The sequence below is a fragment of the Elephas maximus genome, chromosome 8, assembly GCF_024166365.1.
Source record: "Elephas maximus indicus isolate mEleMax1 chromosome 8, mEleMax1 primary haplotype, whole genome shotgun sequence".
NCBI classification, from domain to species: Eukaryota; Metazoa; Chordata; class Mammalia; order Proboscidea; family Elephantidae; genus Elephas; species Elephas maximus.
In genome coordinates this window covers 113,172,413-113,189,701 of record NC_064826.1, presented here as the reverse complement: position 1 = coordinate 113,189,701, position 17,289 = coordinate 113,172,413, and the positions used below count along the sequence as shown (strand labels likewise).

The 17,289-nt window shown below is 43.4% G+C and overlaps 1 protein-coding gene across 17 annotated transcripts in view; it reads left to right on the top strand.

Moving 5' to 3' along the window:
• The first annotated feature begins 5,728 nt into the window (after nucleotides 1-5,728).
• Nucleotides 5,729-17,289, top strand: part of IKZF1 (IKAROS family zinc finger 1) — a 111,680-nt gene continuing 100,119 nt past the window's right edge. For 4 of the 17 annotated variants that reach the window (XM_049893190.1, XM_049893204.1, XM_049893197.1 and 1 more), the window contains exon 1: nucleotides 5,740-5,815. The gene's annotated coding sequence lies outside the window, so the exon portion shown is untranslated. The other 13 variants (XM_049893205.1, XM_049893196.1, XM_049893191.1 and 10 more) reach the window with 8 other exon arrangements.

The following is a 17,289-nucleotide window of genomic DNA, read 5'->3' as shown; positions in this document are numbered from 1 at the left end:
CTTTACCAACCATGATGTCCTTCAGGGATTGGTCTCTCCTGATAACACGTCCAATGTAAGTGAGATGAAGTCTCGCCATCCTTGGTTCTAAGGAGCATTCTGGCTGTACTTCTTCCAAGAAAGCTTTATTCTTTCTTTTGGCAGTCCATGGTGTATTCAATATCTTTGCCAACACCATGGTTCAAATGTGTCAATTCTTCTTCAGTCTTCCTTTTTCATTGTCCAGCTTTCACATGTAAATGAGGTGATTGAAAATACCATGGTTTGGGTCAGGTGCACCTTAATCATCAGAGTGACAGCTTTGCTTCTTAAGATTTTAAAGAGGTCTTTTGCAGTAGATTTGCCAAGTGTGATACTTCATTTGAGTTCTTGACTGACGCTTCCATGGGCGTTGACAGTTGTTATTTGTCCAATGCAATATGTCTTTTGATTTCTTGACTGCTGCTTCCATGAGCTGCACTGTTAGCCTGGAGACAATCCTCCCAGAGATGGGCTCAATAAGGAGTAATGCATATAATATTACTAGTAGACTTAGTTAATTTTCTCTTTGGGGAGACATCTTTTTAAGGGCCTGCCCCCACCCCCAGATGTGGAGAAGAAAAGCATTTCTACACACCTCTTTTTATATTCTTGTCTCTGCTCAAGATCCCAGCAAGCCTCTCTTCTTGCGTCCAGAAAGCCTTTCTCCAGCTCTAGCAACTGGGGCCTACTTATGGCTCCTTCCTCTGTGTTCCGTAAGGCTTTGCATCTGAATTTGTCACAACCCAAATTCAATTATTTAGTTGTCTGTCTACTTCACTAGACTGTGAGCCCCTAAGAGTCAAGACCATATTGTATGCTTCTTTGCGGCCATCGGTATCTCCAATAGTACCTGCAGGAGGAAAAAAAAAAAAAAAAAAGCCCAGTAGCATCAATAAATGCAAGCTTGCTGAATACACGAATGAGTACATGCCACTAGAAGTTTTTATGCCTCTGGGAATAACATTGCAACCCCCTTCCTATACAATAGCGTTTATTGGAGGATGACACAGAGCACTCTGCTTTTCCTTATTCTGGTCTGTTTAGGTCAGGTTAATATTTACTTTTCTTCTACTCACCCAAAACATTTTCTAAAGCTTTTCCTCAGAAAGCGTTTTATTACCGCTATCTTCTTTAAATCACTATATTTGAACCAGTTTGTTTTTCAACCTCTTCTAACCCAAAAATATTGATAAAAATTTACTGTTTTAAAGAACCTAGGTGAATTTTTCTTACAAATACTAAAGGGAATAAACTGAAAGAATTATGAAGCAGGAAGAATTTGGTTGTCAGCAGCAGCATGTCCTTGTATTAGAAATTTAAAGGCAGAGATCTGAATGGTCAGTAGTGCAGTTGAATTTATGTGGATTTCAAAAGCAGGAGCCACTGAGATTCCAGCGAACCTGTAAACCTGTTACTATCAAGTTGATTGAGACTTATAACGATGCTACAGGATAAAGTAGAACTGCCCCGTAGGGTTTCCAAGGAGCAGCTGGTGGATTCAAACTGTCAACCTTTTGGCTAGCAGCTGAATGCTTAACCACACGCAGCCCCTAAGGCAGCTTCTTCAGGGCTCACCTGGAATTTAGTACCCAGGCACTGCCCAGCATGGCAGGTCCCAGGTGCTGGTGAGTTCCTCGCCACTCCGCAGGATCCCATTCCTTTACCACTGACAGGAATTGGTGCTTACAAAGAGTCAAACCCAAGGAATGAGCCTCAGGGAAAAAGATAGGAAGCCTTGCCATTGGCCAGCAACCTTTCGTTTTCAAGAACAGCAGAAGCAGAAGCTAGAGATCCCGAAAACTGGGAAAAAGAAACTCAGTCTTCGTGGTAAAAGTTTCTTCCAGGACTTGGGACTTTCTCCTCCTGTTCATGTTCCTTTTCAGATAAAACACATGAGTTCTGTATCAGTTCAACACTGCAGAAAGATAATGAACTGATTTTTTCTACAAAAACCTTTTCCTGTTATTTTCAAATATGTTTGTCATTTCTCAACCACTGGGGGAGAAAATGCTAATTTCATGGCAGTTTAAGAGATTAAAACAAGTGAAGAGAAACACAAGTAACAACTACTACTTGCATAATTTCTCTCATTTAATTTCACCTAATCCTATCAACATCATTGTAAAGTAGATACGCTATGTAAATAGGAAACTGAAGCGCAGAGAGGTTAAGTAACTTGCTGGAACTCTCACAGCTAGTAAGAAACAGAACTGTGAACCACATCATATCATCACAATGATGCTTTTAGTCTATAAAATTCTCTCTCCATTCAAACCCCTTTGAGTCCCTGTTGGAGCAAAAGTGCTAACAGCTGACTTCCTACTCAGTAAAGTCAGCTCGGTTTACTGAGTAAGTAGTCTTTGATTAATTCTATTAGGAGGTCTTTATTCTTTTGATGATATAATCTCAAAAGAATATAAATCTGCACTTTAGCAATTATTGTCTGAATTAACTTACACTTTTTAAAATACTTGAACACCATGAAAATGGTAAATCATCTATATTTTTATATACTTAAAGGAACTGTCTTTAGACCTGCAGTGAAAAAAGAATTATCGCATATATTTCAATTTCCCCAGATGTGTTTTCCCTCTAATGTGTTTCTATTGTCTTGAATAGCTTCAACATTTTTTAGTGGGCTCTCTGGTCCTATGGCATCTATATGCAGATCTCAGGTTAACAACTTTGGTTCCTTCTTCCCCACCTGATGACGGAGTGTCTGGAACCTGACTCATCAAAGATCATTCACTGTCTCAATGGGACAGTAGAAGTTAGCAGGGTAAATAAGAAATAAAAGTCCTATTTGTCAGGTTTATGGCAAGAGCTTCCATATATTATCTACTTAATCCACACAAAAAAATCACAAGATAGTTTATATTATTACCCCCAATTTATAGATGGGGAAATCGAGGCTTAGAAAGGTTAAGGACATTGGTCAAGATGACACAGCCTAGTCTGGGGTCTTAAAAGCTAGCAAGCAGCCATCTAAGATGCATCAATTGGTCTCAATCCACCTGGAGCAAAGGAGAATGAAGAACACCATAGGTACAAGGAAAATATGAGCCCAAGAGACAGAAAGGGTCACATAAGGCAGAGACTCCATCAGCCTGAGACCAGAAGAAGTAGATGGTACGTACCCGGTTACCACCAATGACTGCCCTGACAGGGAACACAACAGAGAATCCCCGATGGAGCAGGAGAAAAGTGGCATAGGATACAGATCTCAAATTCTAGAAAAAGACCAGACTTAAGGGTCTGACTGAGACTGGAGGGACCCCAGAGGTTGTGGCTCCTGGACTCTACGTTAGCCCAAAGCTAAAACCATTCCTGAAGCCAACTCTTCAAAGATTAGGCTGGATTATAAAACATAAAATGATACTAGTGAGGAGTGTGTTTCTTAACTCAAGTAGACACATGAGACTATGTGGGCAGCTCCTGCCTGGAAGTGAGATGAGAAGGCAGAAGGGGTCAGGAGCTGGTTGAATGGACACAGGAAATACAGGGTGGAGAAAAGAAGTGTGGTGTCACATTGCAGGGAGAGCAACTAGGGTCACATAACAATATGTGTATGTTTTTGTATGAGAAACTGTCTTGAATTGTAAACTTTCACTTAAAGCACAATAAAAAAAAAAAAAAAGATGACACTGCCTAAACTCCAGGCTCTTAGCCGCGTGCTCCACTGCCTCCTGTAGGGTATGCCTTGGCCAGATGACTATGTTTGAATCTTTGATTCCTGCTCACTTGGAGGCCAAGGTGCACCCTTAAAGAAACAAGATTAGGGGCTAAGGGTACCGTGTGCATCCCAGAACTACAGATGTCACGTGACCCCCGTAACACAACATTTTTAAGCCTCTCTTTGGGCCATTCACCTTATGTTTATTGCCTTGTTCAATCCTGACAAGGACTCTTCAGGATTAGGTAACATTTACCGTATTCCATTTTACAGATAAGGAAGATGAAGCTCAGAGAGGTTCGAACACTTGACCAAGGTCACACAGTTAAGGGGAGAACTAGGAATTAAACCTGTGAACCTTGTACTAGTCTCGCCTCCTCTGGGCTTTAAGGAGTGAACTAACTGGCTCAGGCTCATTACAGGAGAATTTCTTTCGAGACAAATTGCATATTAGGGGTTGCATATGTGATCCAGGAAGAATTTGGCTAGATGCTATTTGTGATTCTTCATGGGTAAAAGAGACTTGCTCCTAGGGACAGAACAAGGCAAGGAGCACCTGGGTTCGCCAGCAGCAGCGTCCTCAGCCAGGCCAGAGCCCTCCCTGGCAGCCACCATTCCCAGCCAAACTCAGTGCCTTGGGCTCCCTGTACTTGCCCAAGTAGCATTTCCTGCCTCTTACCTTTTCTCTAGTCCCTGGATAGCACAAAAGTTTAAGTGCATGACTACTAGCCAAAAAGTTGTCAGGCTGAACCCATCCAGAGAAGCCTTGGAAAACAGGACGGGTGAAATTCTCCCTAAAACATCACAGCCTTGAAAGCTTTATGGAAGCCCAATTCTACTTCGCACAGGAGTCAGAATCCACTTGATGGCAACTAACACCACCACCTTTGCTCTACTGTTCTCTCCATTTGGATTGCCTGTACCTTGTCTCTGCCTGCACATCCTGTCCATCTTCCAGGCGCTACTTGAAGCCTTTCCCCACAGGGCCTTTCCTCCCTCTCCCCTTCAGAAATCATTCTGCTCTCCTCTGAGCTACCCAGAGCTCCTTGTGCACCATCCTGAAGCTCTTCTGAAAGTCTTCAAGGGCAGGGGCCCCATCTCAAGGGTATTATTCCTCCACAACTCCCTTCCGGTATGCCTGGTTGGCGCCCAGGGTAAATGTGTTGAGTTCATGATTCTCCCTCACCTGGTCAAAGGAAACACATTTGCCCAGATCATGGATCCTACAAGGGTGGGGCCTGGGTAATCAGAATAAGGCCTTCCTTTTGAAGTGAGAAGAGGTGCCCTTTTAGGAGAAGGCATTCCTGTTTTAACCAAGGAGACAGCACTGTGTGTCAGGGCTCAGCCAGGGAGATGTCAGAGGTGCAGAGAGGCCCGCAGGGTTTCCTCTGTGCCACCTCCTCCCCAGGCGCCCATTAACACCTGCGTGTGGAGGCAGGCCAAGATGGAAAGCAGGATCCTAACTTCTGCCGTGATCAGGTGGGAGGGAAGAGAGACAAGAAGTATTCCATTGGTTGTCTGGAAAAGTGAATTGCACCTTCCTCTCACTTGCGGAGGAGCAACTTTTTCCACCCTCTTCAGGTCCGCAGTCCTATCTTGGGATTGGAGCGCGGACCTGGGCGCAACGTGGCTCCAATTCGAGGGAAGTGGAGCGGGGCGGATAGTTAACGCTGCCTGAAACTGGAGAAAGTTCTCTAAGGTGTCCCAAGCTCCACAAGTCCCCGGAGCTGGACGACTCTGCGGGTGACCAGACAAGTGGCTCAAGGCGCAGGGTGGCAGGGCTCAGTAGCGCGCCCCCCTCCCCGGCGGCCCGCACGTGCCCGCGCCCAGCCCCCTCCTCGCACGCGCCCGCTCGGGTCCCTGAGGGTTGAATGCGGGGCTTAGAACGAGCGGAGCAGAGGCTCCGCTGCCCGGTGCCACGGCGCACCTCGCCGGCCACCTGCATCCCACGGGCCAGCCGCCGCGCCGCGATGCTGCACTGGAATGAGGAAGTGCACTGGCGAGGGGAGGGCCCGGGCGCCGCCGCCGGGGCCGGGATCGTGCTGCGCGCGGGGGCGGTGGCGGCGCGCGGAGCGGGCCCGGCGCGGGCAAGCGGGCTGCAGCCGGCGGCGGCGCGAGCAGGTACGGTCCGCGCGCCTCCGCCGCCGCCCCTGCTTCCCAGGGAGGGAGGGACGTTCGCCTGCAGATCGCAGCGTGGCGGGAAAGTTTCGCCGGCTCGGTTGGTGCCCGCCGCTGCCCCGGAGTCTGTGGAGTTGCCGTCGGACCCCGCGCCTTGCGAGCTGGCACGAGGCGGCGGTGGCGGCGGGAGTGGCAGGTCTGTTTGCTGCCCCGCGCCACCCGCGCGCCAGCCGCCGGGCGCAGGAGCGCGTGCGGCGGCAGCGGTGGTCGGAGCCCTTGCCGGCGGGGCGGGCGGGCTGCGGGACAGTCACACAGGGAGGAGGAAGTGTGCGCCTCCTGAAGTTTGCCGCGAGAGGAGCCGGGGCGTGCACGCCCGACCGGCCCCGCGGGGCGCTCACCGCGTAGGCAGGTGGCGGTCAGGCGACCCTTGGGCGGGGGCGGGTCCTCTGCCCCGGTCCACGGCGATACCGGGGTCCTGCACAGCGCACGCTGCCCAGGTGCGGAGCCCCGCGGCGACTGCCGCGCGGTCGGGACCACCCTGGTCGAGTGCGCGAAAGTCCAGTTCGTAGCCGGCGGGGGGCGGGGGAGTGTGCAGGAGAAATGGGGAACAATGCGAGTGAGCAACTTCAGGAAGTCATTGTGAAAGAAAGCTGGGACAAGCACCAGGGCGAAGGGAGCAGGGCATTCTAACAAGTGCCCGCGCTGTCTGCGTTGCCCGCGCTGCCCGCGCCCAGGGGCGGCTAGCGCGCTTCGGCGACAGTGGCGTCGGCCCCTCAGTCCCCGCGGAGCGGACCCGAGCCCGGACGGGACGCCCGGCCGCGGCGAGGCGGGCGAGGAGGACGAGCCCGGCAGGGCAGAGGGACCCCCGGCTCCAAAGTTCCTCTGAACACCCGAGGATCAATTTTGACCTCCAAAATCCGACGCAAAAATCCACGTGAGTTTTTCCAAATTGAATTTCAGAAGGAAAACTTGGGTAGTTGGTGGATTAAAAAGAGAGAAGGAAAGAAAGAAAAGACTAGCCGGTAGGATTTTGACACCCAGGTTTCTCTAAGGTCCGCCCTATCTTTTCTGAGGACAGTGAGAGCGCTCACTTGGTCTGATCCTGCACCGCTTTGGACTGTGGCATCAGGGGTGCGGGGCCAGGCTGGCGGTGGGAACACTTCTGAGCAGACCCCGCGGTTGCCTCGAAGAGGATGTTCTAGTTCCAAGTCATGTTTAAATATATATATACTTACATAGTGACATCAGAGAAGTCAAGAGCGTTTCTTATTTTTGAGGGTGAGAGCTTTTTGACTGTACAAGAATTGGATCGAGTCTTAACTTGCCTTCTACTAAATGAGAGTTATCCAGGTTTTGAAAAGTTAGAACATTTGCCATCTCACGAAAACCCTCCTAATAAGGACCCTTGTTAGTTGTGATTGTGTTTTAAAAATTTGTCAAGCGTCACTGATGATTTCTAAGGCATCTCATATGGGAGTGACTGTTTTTTCTTCTGTTTTGGGGGAGATAATGTTTCCATAGGGTATGATCAGGCAGGGCTTTCAAATGTAATTTCCATTCTCTTTTGGAGCTGGAGCCTCCAATTAAGAGTGAATTTCAATGTAGACTGCTTTGCTGGGTTTTCCCACCCTGCTGCAGATAGTGTATTTCAACTCTGAGGTACCTTTTCATGGTCTAAGCCTTGTTTTAAACTTACAGCAACAAAATGTGGTGAAGAAATAATATCTCTTTGCTAGTCGAATTCACTTCTTTTAAAAGAGGAAAACTCGTAGGAGAAGAAAATATCTAATATGTCTAATATTTAAACTTTCACAAAAACTGAAATGAGTTTATGGATTCATTCACTTTGTTTAGGAACAGAGGGAGAGGGAAGCCTGCAGGAAAAGGTCCTCGGCCTCTTGAGTTATTTCTTTGTTTGAAGACAGTGCTAATGCTTGGATCAGTTGTACTCATCTTTTTTCATTTGGGATTTTAAAAAGTAACATTTAAATATGAAACTGAATGTTTATGTTAGAAAGTGTCAGACATGTTTCGGTGACAAATCAGATTGTTCTGGTGTGTGGTTTAAAATTTAAACAATACCACTGACAAATATTCCCAGTGACTTTAAAATTAAAAAAAAAAAAGCAAACCCGTTGCCATTGAGTTGATGCCGACTCATAACAGTGACTTTAAAAAGTCCCAGGGACAGAAAGATCCACCTGCTTGTATTGGCATTGTATAATACACAGAACATAATATTGGACACGAAATAATATTGAACGCGGTATTGCTTTTCAGATATAGCTAATGATGTCACATTTTAAAATCATATGTAATTCTGGTTTGATACAATGTCTCATTTCAAAATTTCAAGTGAATGTAGGTGAACATTCCTCTTTTACATGGAAGACGGTGTGCCTCCAGGTCTTTTGCAGTCTGTGAGAGCTTATGACCAAACATTATATTGAGTTAAATGGTCATATTTCCTTCCCCTTTTTCTCCAGAATGATAGTTGAAGGCAGGAGTTTTAGAAACTCCCCCATGCATGTTTGTTTAACACAACAGTGTTTAAATGAAAGGGCTGCTGCCTTGAAAACAACACATACTTAAAAACTCAGGAGCATCTTGGCAACCATATCCCACCATCATGGTATCACCAGGCTGGGAAATAAGTGTGGATGTGCTATGTTGGACCTTTTTGGGAAGTTTATACACAGTCTTTTGAACAGAAGGCAAACTGTGGCTATCCTTGCAGCATATGACTTGTTGAACAATTAAGACCATGATGCCTTTGTTGGCTCAGAGGCCTAATACCCAGCCCTGCTGCCAGTCCCTGCATCTTTCCTACTTGACTAGTTGTTTAGAGTTTGAGATCGGAGGTTGGTTTGTTTGGGGAAAAATTTTTGTTGCTGTTGATTTGGATTTGTGTGCTTCACCATTGGTTAATGCAGTAGCACATTGTTAATATAAATGTTAAAGCTTTTGAAATTTGAGAGAATACAAAATATGGATATGGCATACATTTACATGCATATGTAAGTGTATATCTGTGGCTGTTTATGTATGGCTGCCTACTACATGCCATGATGTGAAATGCATCCTTCCCCTCATTATATATGTGTGTATGTATCTAATCTCAATATATATACATATATATTTCAAGAAAGCTGGGATGATATGTATTTCCAAATTATGTGTGCATTCATAGATGCAGGAAGTGAATAAGTAAATTATATGTGCACGTGAACACCAAGAGTATACACACAGGCTGGAGTAAGAAGGCATGGGGAGGGGTGGAAAAGGGTTTTAACAGCAAATAGATCTGACCTAAATAATAAAGCTTTTTTTTTTTTAATTTTTACTGAAACAAGATGGATTTTCCCGTTGATGATGGAGAATTGAGGCATAAATGATGTGTGTATTTTGGATGTCTGTCCAACATTGCACGTTCGTGTGATGGAACTGCAGTTAACTCATAATTTGTCAAGGATGGCACCACATAGTGACTTTTTTTTTTTTTTCTTCTGGAATCTTTGTGATTGTTAAATGATTATAGTGTGAAAAAAGTACAGATTTTTGTTGCCTTATTCTGGAGGAGATTCCTGAGTGGCTGCAGCTCACAGAGAGCAAACCAGACACCCTTCTGGGTTCTCTGCTACCTGGTGCTCGCCCATTTCTGAGAAATCTTTACGGGCTTTCTGACTCCTGATCCTAGTATAGACAGGTGCTGCACCTCCGGCCCCTGACTGTTCACATCACTCCCTGCCCGGAATCCATTCGTTCGTATTTGCAGAGACCTCTTTTCAGAGGTGTTTTTTTGTTTTTTTTTCGTACCTGTACTGTATTATTTTATTTTATGGGGTTAAAAAAAACCCAAGATGTAAAAGCAACAGGTGACCCCTCCTTTGAGGCTTATAAGAGAGACATTTATCAAGCAGTTTCACATGTCGAAACAGATCATTATTTTGCTCAAAAAAGGCACATGTAAATTTTTGATCTAGGTCTTAGAAATGTTGAGTTTCAGAATATCAGCATTTCACACACACACACACATTTACAATTCAGATGAGGCGTGAGATAGGAAAGGGTTTTGTCAGGGACTTAGGCCACCCCAAACCAGGCTATAGCAGCAGCAATGAAACAGTTTTTATTGGGGTGTTGACTAAATACTCAGACTGGTTTCTTCCTGGAGATCGACAGCTTTATCGTATTTCTTCGCAATTTAATGAATTACTTTACACCTCTGGTTCTCTTGTAACGAATGTTCCCTCTTTAGATTTTTGGTGCCGTTGCTTTAATAGCATTTGACTTTTTTTTTTTTTCATGTTTGCTGATATTCTAACGCTTATCTTTTTTTTTTTTTTTTAATCTTTAAGACATGAGGAGACATTAACAGCGCAGTGCTGTGTATTATCAGTGAAATAGAATGGCAAATGAAAGAAGCTCGGCAGAAAGTGTTTAATTGGAGAGGCGGGGGCTGTCCTGTTTGGGAAATTCTCCCTAGTGGTTACTCCTGAGAAGATCTGAAAGGAAAGGAACCTAGTGAGGCCTAAGCTGCAGGCAGCTGCCAGGCTGTTTCAGCTAACTTTTTCCCCCCTTGCTTTATAGTGATAAATAGTGGATGCCTAAGGTGTCTTCAGACAACCACCTGGTGATAAACTGTTAAAAATGGTAAAGACCCTAAGTCCCAGGTGTGGGGTGGGATGTCTTCCTTGCTGTTGCAGGCCTGGTCTTATTTCCTTTCCCCTTGGCCATTTCTGACTTTGGGGAACTCAGCGATTCCTGTTGACTAAAAGAGCACACTCTCCTACCACAAGCCTGACAAATCAGACGTCCAAATAATTTCTGAACTCACTTTGGTTAGGGCAGGAAGCACAGGCTCCTTTTCTGTCTGTGTTTTCCTGCGAGAAAACTTATCTTCCCTCCTTTTTTGCATATTTGGCAAGTGGTTTGCCGGAGACCAGCCTGAAGGCAGCAGTGGAACTTTGGGGAGGAGGAAGCAGGAGGCCTGCAGCAGGGTCCCTTCCCAGATGGACTGAGTTAGAGGGGATTCCAGGGAACACTGGGTCCAGAGGCCCGGATCCTCAAAGTCTGGATTCGGGTGGGAAACGCAGCTCTCCTTCAGGCTCTGGGAGACACAGGAGGTCATTGGTAAGTGCCACACAGTGCTCCGCTGAGCTGGCATGGATCTCAACAGCCAGTGCTTTCTTCTCCTCTTCTCTGAGGGGCTTTTCAGGAGAGGCTCAGTGTCCCCTCCAGGCCAACTGCAGGGGCCCTGGGCAGGCTGTCTGGGGGTGATGGAGAGCATCATTAGGCTCCATTTTCACGCTGTGCTTTCAGGTTGTACCCGTGCCCCACCTCCTGATAGCTGTGGCGCAGGGCCATGGCTTAACGAATTGCTTAAAACGGGCCCCAATTAGTGGAAGAGGGCTTTTTTCATATTTTCTCATTTGAGTGTGCAATGATTCATTTTTCTTCAGCAATCAGCTCACTGCTAAAGGAAATCTGACTCTCTTCCCGCCATCCCCCCGCCCAAGTTCATTTTAATGGGTGTGCATTTGGTGAGGAGTTTCTGGGGGATAATGGCAGAGCATAGGGCCGAGGAAGGAGGAACCTAATGTTTCTGTCTGCGTGTCCCCCTCTTTCTCTCTTCCTTTCATTTGTTCATTCATTCTGTCATTTGGGGAGCTTTTTCACAGATTAATGAAGCATCTAAGAACTGCATAAAGTGTTTTAAGATGGCCTTATATATGTATTAAAGCCGATTTTTTTATCCTTCATTTTTAACATCTCATATTAAAATCGAAACTTCACATCGTTTTCTCTTAGTTGGGAACTGTTTAAAAGTGAACAGTATGGTTTGGATTGGAATATTGATTTATCAGTTTTTGATAAGTTTTTGTTGTTAAATCAGATTTCGCTGGCAAATTTGGAGCAAATGTAATCCGACCATAACACATAAGATACTGCTCCGGACCTAATGGGAAAAATATTTGATGTAGAATCTTGAGGAGAAATGAAAATGAGGAATTGATCCTTCGCAAGCTTACTTCTCAGGCATGCTAAAAGTTCCACCAGTGCATTTAATGGAAACTAGACGCTGACCCCCAGGTGTGAGCCTCAGTTTAGTGTGAAAAAATGACCTTTTCCTCCTTTTTAGTGTGCTGTTAGAGCAGAAAATTTTAAGTGAAATGTAAAGAGATTCAAAATATATACATATTGATAAAATCGAGGCTCCCACTGCATTAAGTTAAAATTACACAGTTAATTGTCTCAGGTTGTTAAAGATAAGGCAATGAATTGCCATTAAAAAAAAAATCTGGTTTGGAATTTTGTGTAATTTTCTGCTGTGTTTTCCCAATTGAGTGTGTGGTTGTATATGTTTATCTGAATTTAAAGAATTTCACTTTAATTAAGAGCAGCCAAGACTGAAAGAAATAGGATTTCCTTTAAAATATATATACAGCATTGAAAATAAATAATTTAAAATTATTTACAGGCTCAGAATATTCTGCCTGTAGCATATAAAATGAATTTTCTTGTATTTCACTCATTTTACTCTCTGATGGATGTAAGCATTTTCTGCCAGATTAATAAAGACATACCAGATTTGGGCAACCATATAAATGAGGAAGTTCTAAGCTTCTGTGAGGTTCTACCCTGTGAAACTACCCCACCCCCCGGGGGTTTGCATAAGGACCATGTAGGCTGAAGGTTGATGATTGCAGAATTTTTTCCGCACAATCCTGAGGGCTCTGGTTGGGACTGATAGGCACATTTCACACAGACTTTGTTATATGTTGCATGGTGTTTAGGTATGAACCTCTTCAAGATGTGTCCAGGTTTGCGTAAAAGGGCATCTGGTGCTGAATTGTGCATAGATCATGGAATAAAATAGAAATCTAGAACTTTTCTGGCTAATGGGTCCAACCAAAAAGCTAATTCAGAATATCAAGTGATAATCTTTTCAGTAATTATTTGGTTTATTGCCCCTAGTAATCATAGTTGCCAAGTAATTGGCGCAATCATTCTTCCCTTTATCCTTCTTAAAAAAAAAAAAAAATTTTTATCCTTCTTAAAAAACACTACTAAATTTGACTTCAGCTGAACCATTTGAAGGTGGGGTGGACAAAGTGAATTTCCAAAGTACTAAAGCTATTAAGAGACAGAGCTACAATTTAAGGAACCTAATTGTTCAATCCACATTCTATGTACTGCAAGCATAGTTTAAAAATATGAACACAGAAAAAAAAAAAAAAAGAAACCAAACTCATTGCTGTGGAGTCAAGTCTGACTCTTAGTGACCCTATAGGATACAGTAGAACTGCCCTATGGGGTTTCCAAGAAGTGGTTGGTGGATTCGAACTGCTGGTTAGCAACCAAGCTGTTTTCCATTACGCCTCCAGGGCTAAATTAAACTTACATTATGTTTATAAAACAGTAATCACATCTTAATTCGTTATAGCTCATAATTGTGTAGGTGTTGTAAAGAGAACAAAGCTCAGAATCGAAGTCCTTTAGGGAGAATTTCTGATTAGCTCGGAAACCATGTGACCTCCAACATGCAGACAGTCTTTAAGATGAGCTAAAACTGATTACCCCTTATATGAGTTGGACAAAATCATCCTTTTATTTTTCGTGGAATAAGAGATGGATAGATATCTGTGTAACAGTGGCCGGAGAAAGATGTGACAATCTGCTTCCGTAAAGATTACAGCCTTGGAAACCCTTTGGGGCAGTTCTCCTCTGTCCTGTAGGGTCGCTGTGAGTCAGAATCAACTCAACAGCAACGGGTTTGGTTTTTTTTGGTTTTGTGTAACGGTGCATCACACAACGTGTTTTCTATATGTGTTTATAATTATAGAGTCTGTCTCACTAGCAGCTACAAAGTAGAGACTATATCAAAATAAAATGAAAAAGTTTAAAATACCGAGGACAGTGTCATTGGGCAAACCAATCATAATTTTTCAATGATTCCTAATAAATAGACATGTATGGGTTTGTAAATGATTAAATGTTCATGTGAAGATTTGCGTAATTTCTCTCCCTTGGATGTAAATAAAATATACTCTTGCTACAGAAACTTACACAAACTCTTTTAATATAAGTCAGATGACATTGTGGAAACATCAGTATTACAGGTGCATTAAAAAAAATGTTATGGGTACAACAAGTGGATTTTTCTGCCATGTAGTATTTCATGAGCTTTAAAATATTCACATGAAATTGTCTATTTGTATGTCATGAGCTTGAAAATATTCACTTGAAATTGTCTATTTGTACGTTAAAATAATTTCACTGCTAAGAAGGCAAAGTACTCTGTGTTCTTTATGGCAGCGTACTGACTTACTGAGTAAAAAAAGTTAGTATTGTGACTTTGTATTTATCGCTTCTTAATAATTTTAAAAAGTGAGGAAAAAAGTCTTTGAAAGTAATCAGAACACAACAAATGTTCCTCGGGTCCCCTGTCTCTTCACTTTATCATAATAAATCAAGAATATCAGCCCTTTTGGCAACATCTTTCATAAATCATTGTTTTGGGACAGTTTCTATATATATATGTGTGTGTGAGTCTCATTTTTGTTTGCATTACAGCTTCTGGCCGTGTGTGAGAGTCTTCCACAATCAGTAAGAGGGCAGAAAAAGTGATTCTAAACTTAGATTTTTTTACTCAAGTTATGAAATGTAAAAAGTCATTTATATTTGAGGAAGTTATTTAGGAAGTGGCCTGTGTTGATGGTCAGAATTAGGAAAAAGTCCTGTGAAGCGTATGTAAATCCTGAATAGGAATGTCTTTCCCGTGCTTGCTCAATAAATGATGACCATTCTTACTGTTAAGCATTTGAGGGCCGAGGGTATAGTAGTTTAGAAGATCTTAGCTGGGGACTCTGCCCTCTTATGTGTATGAGCGTGTCCGTGACATGATTTACATGTAATTTCACGATAAAAAAATAAATAAATAAAATAATTTTTTTTTTTCACGATAGCAGATCTGTGAACCCAGCGAACTGTCCACAACTCCTGTGTTCTCTATTTTTATAATTTTTTAAGTTTCTATGGTTAGATTTAACATCGTTTTTATACCTCACTTTGAAACCCTGGTGGCGTAGTGGTTAAGAGCCACGGCTCCTAACCAAAAGGTCGGCAGTTCAAATCCACCAGGCACACCTTGGAAGCTCTATGGGGCAGTTTTATTTATTTATTTTTTTATAGGGTCGCTATGAGTCGAAATCAACTCGATGGCAACAGGTTTTGTTTGGTTTTTGAGACAGGTGGCTCCATTATGGCGTTTAAAAATATCCTTGCAGTTCTTTTCCTTCGCTATAAATTTACTAAGAATGTTTTACAATGACAAGGTTTTTAGCTGTGTTTTTAAAAGGCTTCCTCAGTTCCCTTTGACCCTTCCTGTTTTGCATATCAGTTCCTACCCATAGAAAAAGTGCAGGGACAGAATTGCGTATCTGAGCTAGTTTGCCCTCAGAAAGGTTCACAGTAGAACAAGCAAGCAGAGTTTTCTGTGACTCAATTAAATATGGGGAAGGCTGTGTGGACACCCAATGTGATTCTCTGCTTTCCTGTTTCAGACTTGGTTTGCATTGCTGTTTGCACCAGCTATACTCTGTGGAATAATCATGAAAATGTGTAGATTGGCAGCTAATTTTTGAAAAATGAAAAGAATCAGAAATGGAATGAGAGTGGGCTCAGAAGTTTTTATGTTCTCCCAACCTGTTTTGTCAAGTTGTAACGAAAACCTGTAAGGTCTCTCTGGCTGATACAGAGACCTTGCATATTGCCTTCATTTTCCCTTTGAACATTTCTTTTCTTTTAAGATACAGAGTAACTCACAGTGATAGGCTAGGCTTGCAAAAATAAAATCCACCAATCCAAGGATGAATGGATTTGTCTCTGAGCAAGAATAATGGGTTTTATTACAGAAGTCTCAGACCTAAGACATCTTAAATAGATTATAGGCTTGTTCTGTGCCCCTCCCCCAAGTCCCCACTTCTTTCCAAACATGCATCATTGGGTGCAAAGGGAGTAAACCCAAATGTAAATTCAGTGCATCTTCACCTGTCAGAGAGGGAAAAAGATCAATACCTTAAATCTGATCAAATAATCATTACTTGGTATATGGTATTGTAATTAAGCTTGCCTGCATTGCAGAGTATTACAAAGAACATGCCTGTTTTCTGGCTCTGGTTAGTTACCACTGAACTGATAGATAATAACCATTCCTTGGCTGTGAAGTTGTTAAAGATGGGACTGGTAAATGAAAAAGACATTGCCCTTGGATAGTCTTGGGTTCACAGCTCTGTTGTCTGTTAGATGTATGACCTTGGGAAGATTACTTTTTTCTTAACCTTGCTTTTCTTATCTCTAAAATGGAAATAATAATACGAATTCATCAGGGTTATTGTGAGGATTAAAGACACACATTTAACAAGTAGATCTTGAATGCTAGCTCTATGTTGGACACCATGCTAGGGGCTCAAATAAAACGGTGGGCATGATAGACGAGGTTTCTGGTCGTGTGAGGCTAACAGTTCACTGGTAAAATGCCAGGCCCATTAGTAGGTTGCTTAAATAATACTGCCTAGTACTATTATATTTTCCTTTACTACCTTTTCCTGGCACGCAAAAGGTACTTAAGAAACGTTACTGGATAGAAAATAGTAACATCAGCGGACAGAAAATTACCTTTACAGCATCAAGGGAGGGGAAAGGTATTTGCTGGGGGTGGGGGAGGGGGGAGAAATTAAAATACTAGTGTAAGGAAGTTGTTTAAATCTCGGAAAACTAACAGTTTTTAAAGCTTATAGAAGTACTACTCCCAGCAAGTGACCCAGTAGAACTGCCCCATAAGGTTTCAGAAGATTGGTAGATTCGAACTGCTGACCTTTTGGTTAGCAGCCAAATGCTTAACCACTACATGGTCCCTATGGGTCGGAATTGACTGGATGGCAATGGGTACTCCCAGCAAATACACTAATTTTGGGTGGCCTTACTCGTGCACTGCAGCAGGTTTGAAAAGCCACATACTTAATCGCTCTTTAATAGCAATTACTTTGTGTGGCTTGAAAAGTAATAAAGTTATGATTCTTGGCAGGCATCCGACTTTTATTTTTACTTCATTAATCCATACTCACGTTTTCGCAGAGAACTAATCAGAATTATTGAATAAGTAATAAGTACTATCAAGAGAAGTGTTCACAGGGGAGGAAAAGGGAGGGCGGAGCTGAGGCAGCTAAAGGAACCTCTGAGAGCGCCCCCTGCCCCCCGCCTGACAGTCAGTGTGGCAAGCTGGGCTTGGCTTTGGCTGATCCTCTGAGCCCAGTGCTAATTCACAGAGGAGGAACCCCAGACACCATGGAGAAGGAGGGGTTGAGCTCCCCTCCTGGAAGCAACAGCTGCCCAGGGTTGTTGGATATTTCTTCCCAGCAAGCAGCCAAGTTTCAATCCCTCGAAAGTGTGGGAGGAGAAGAGAGAAGCATGAA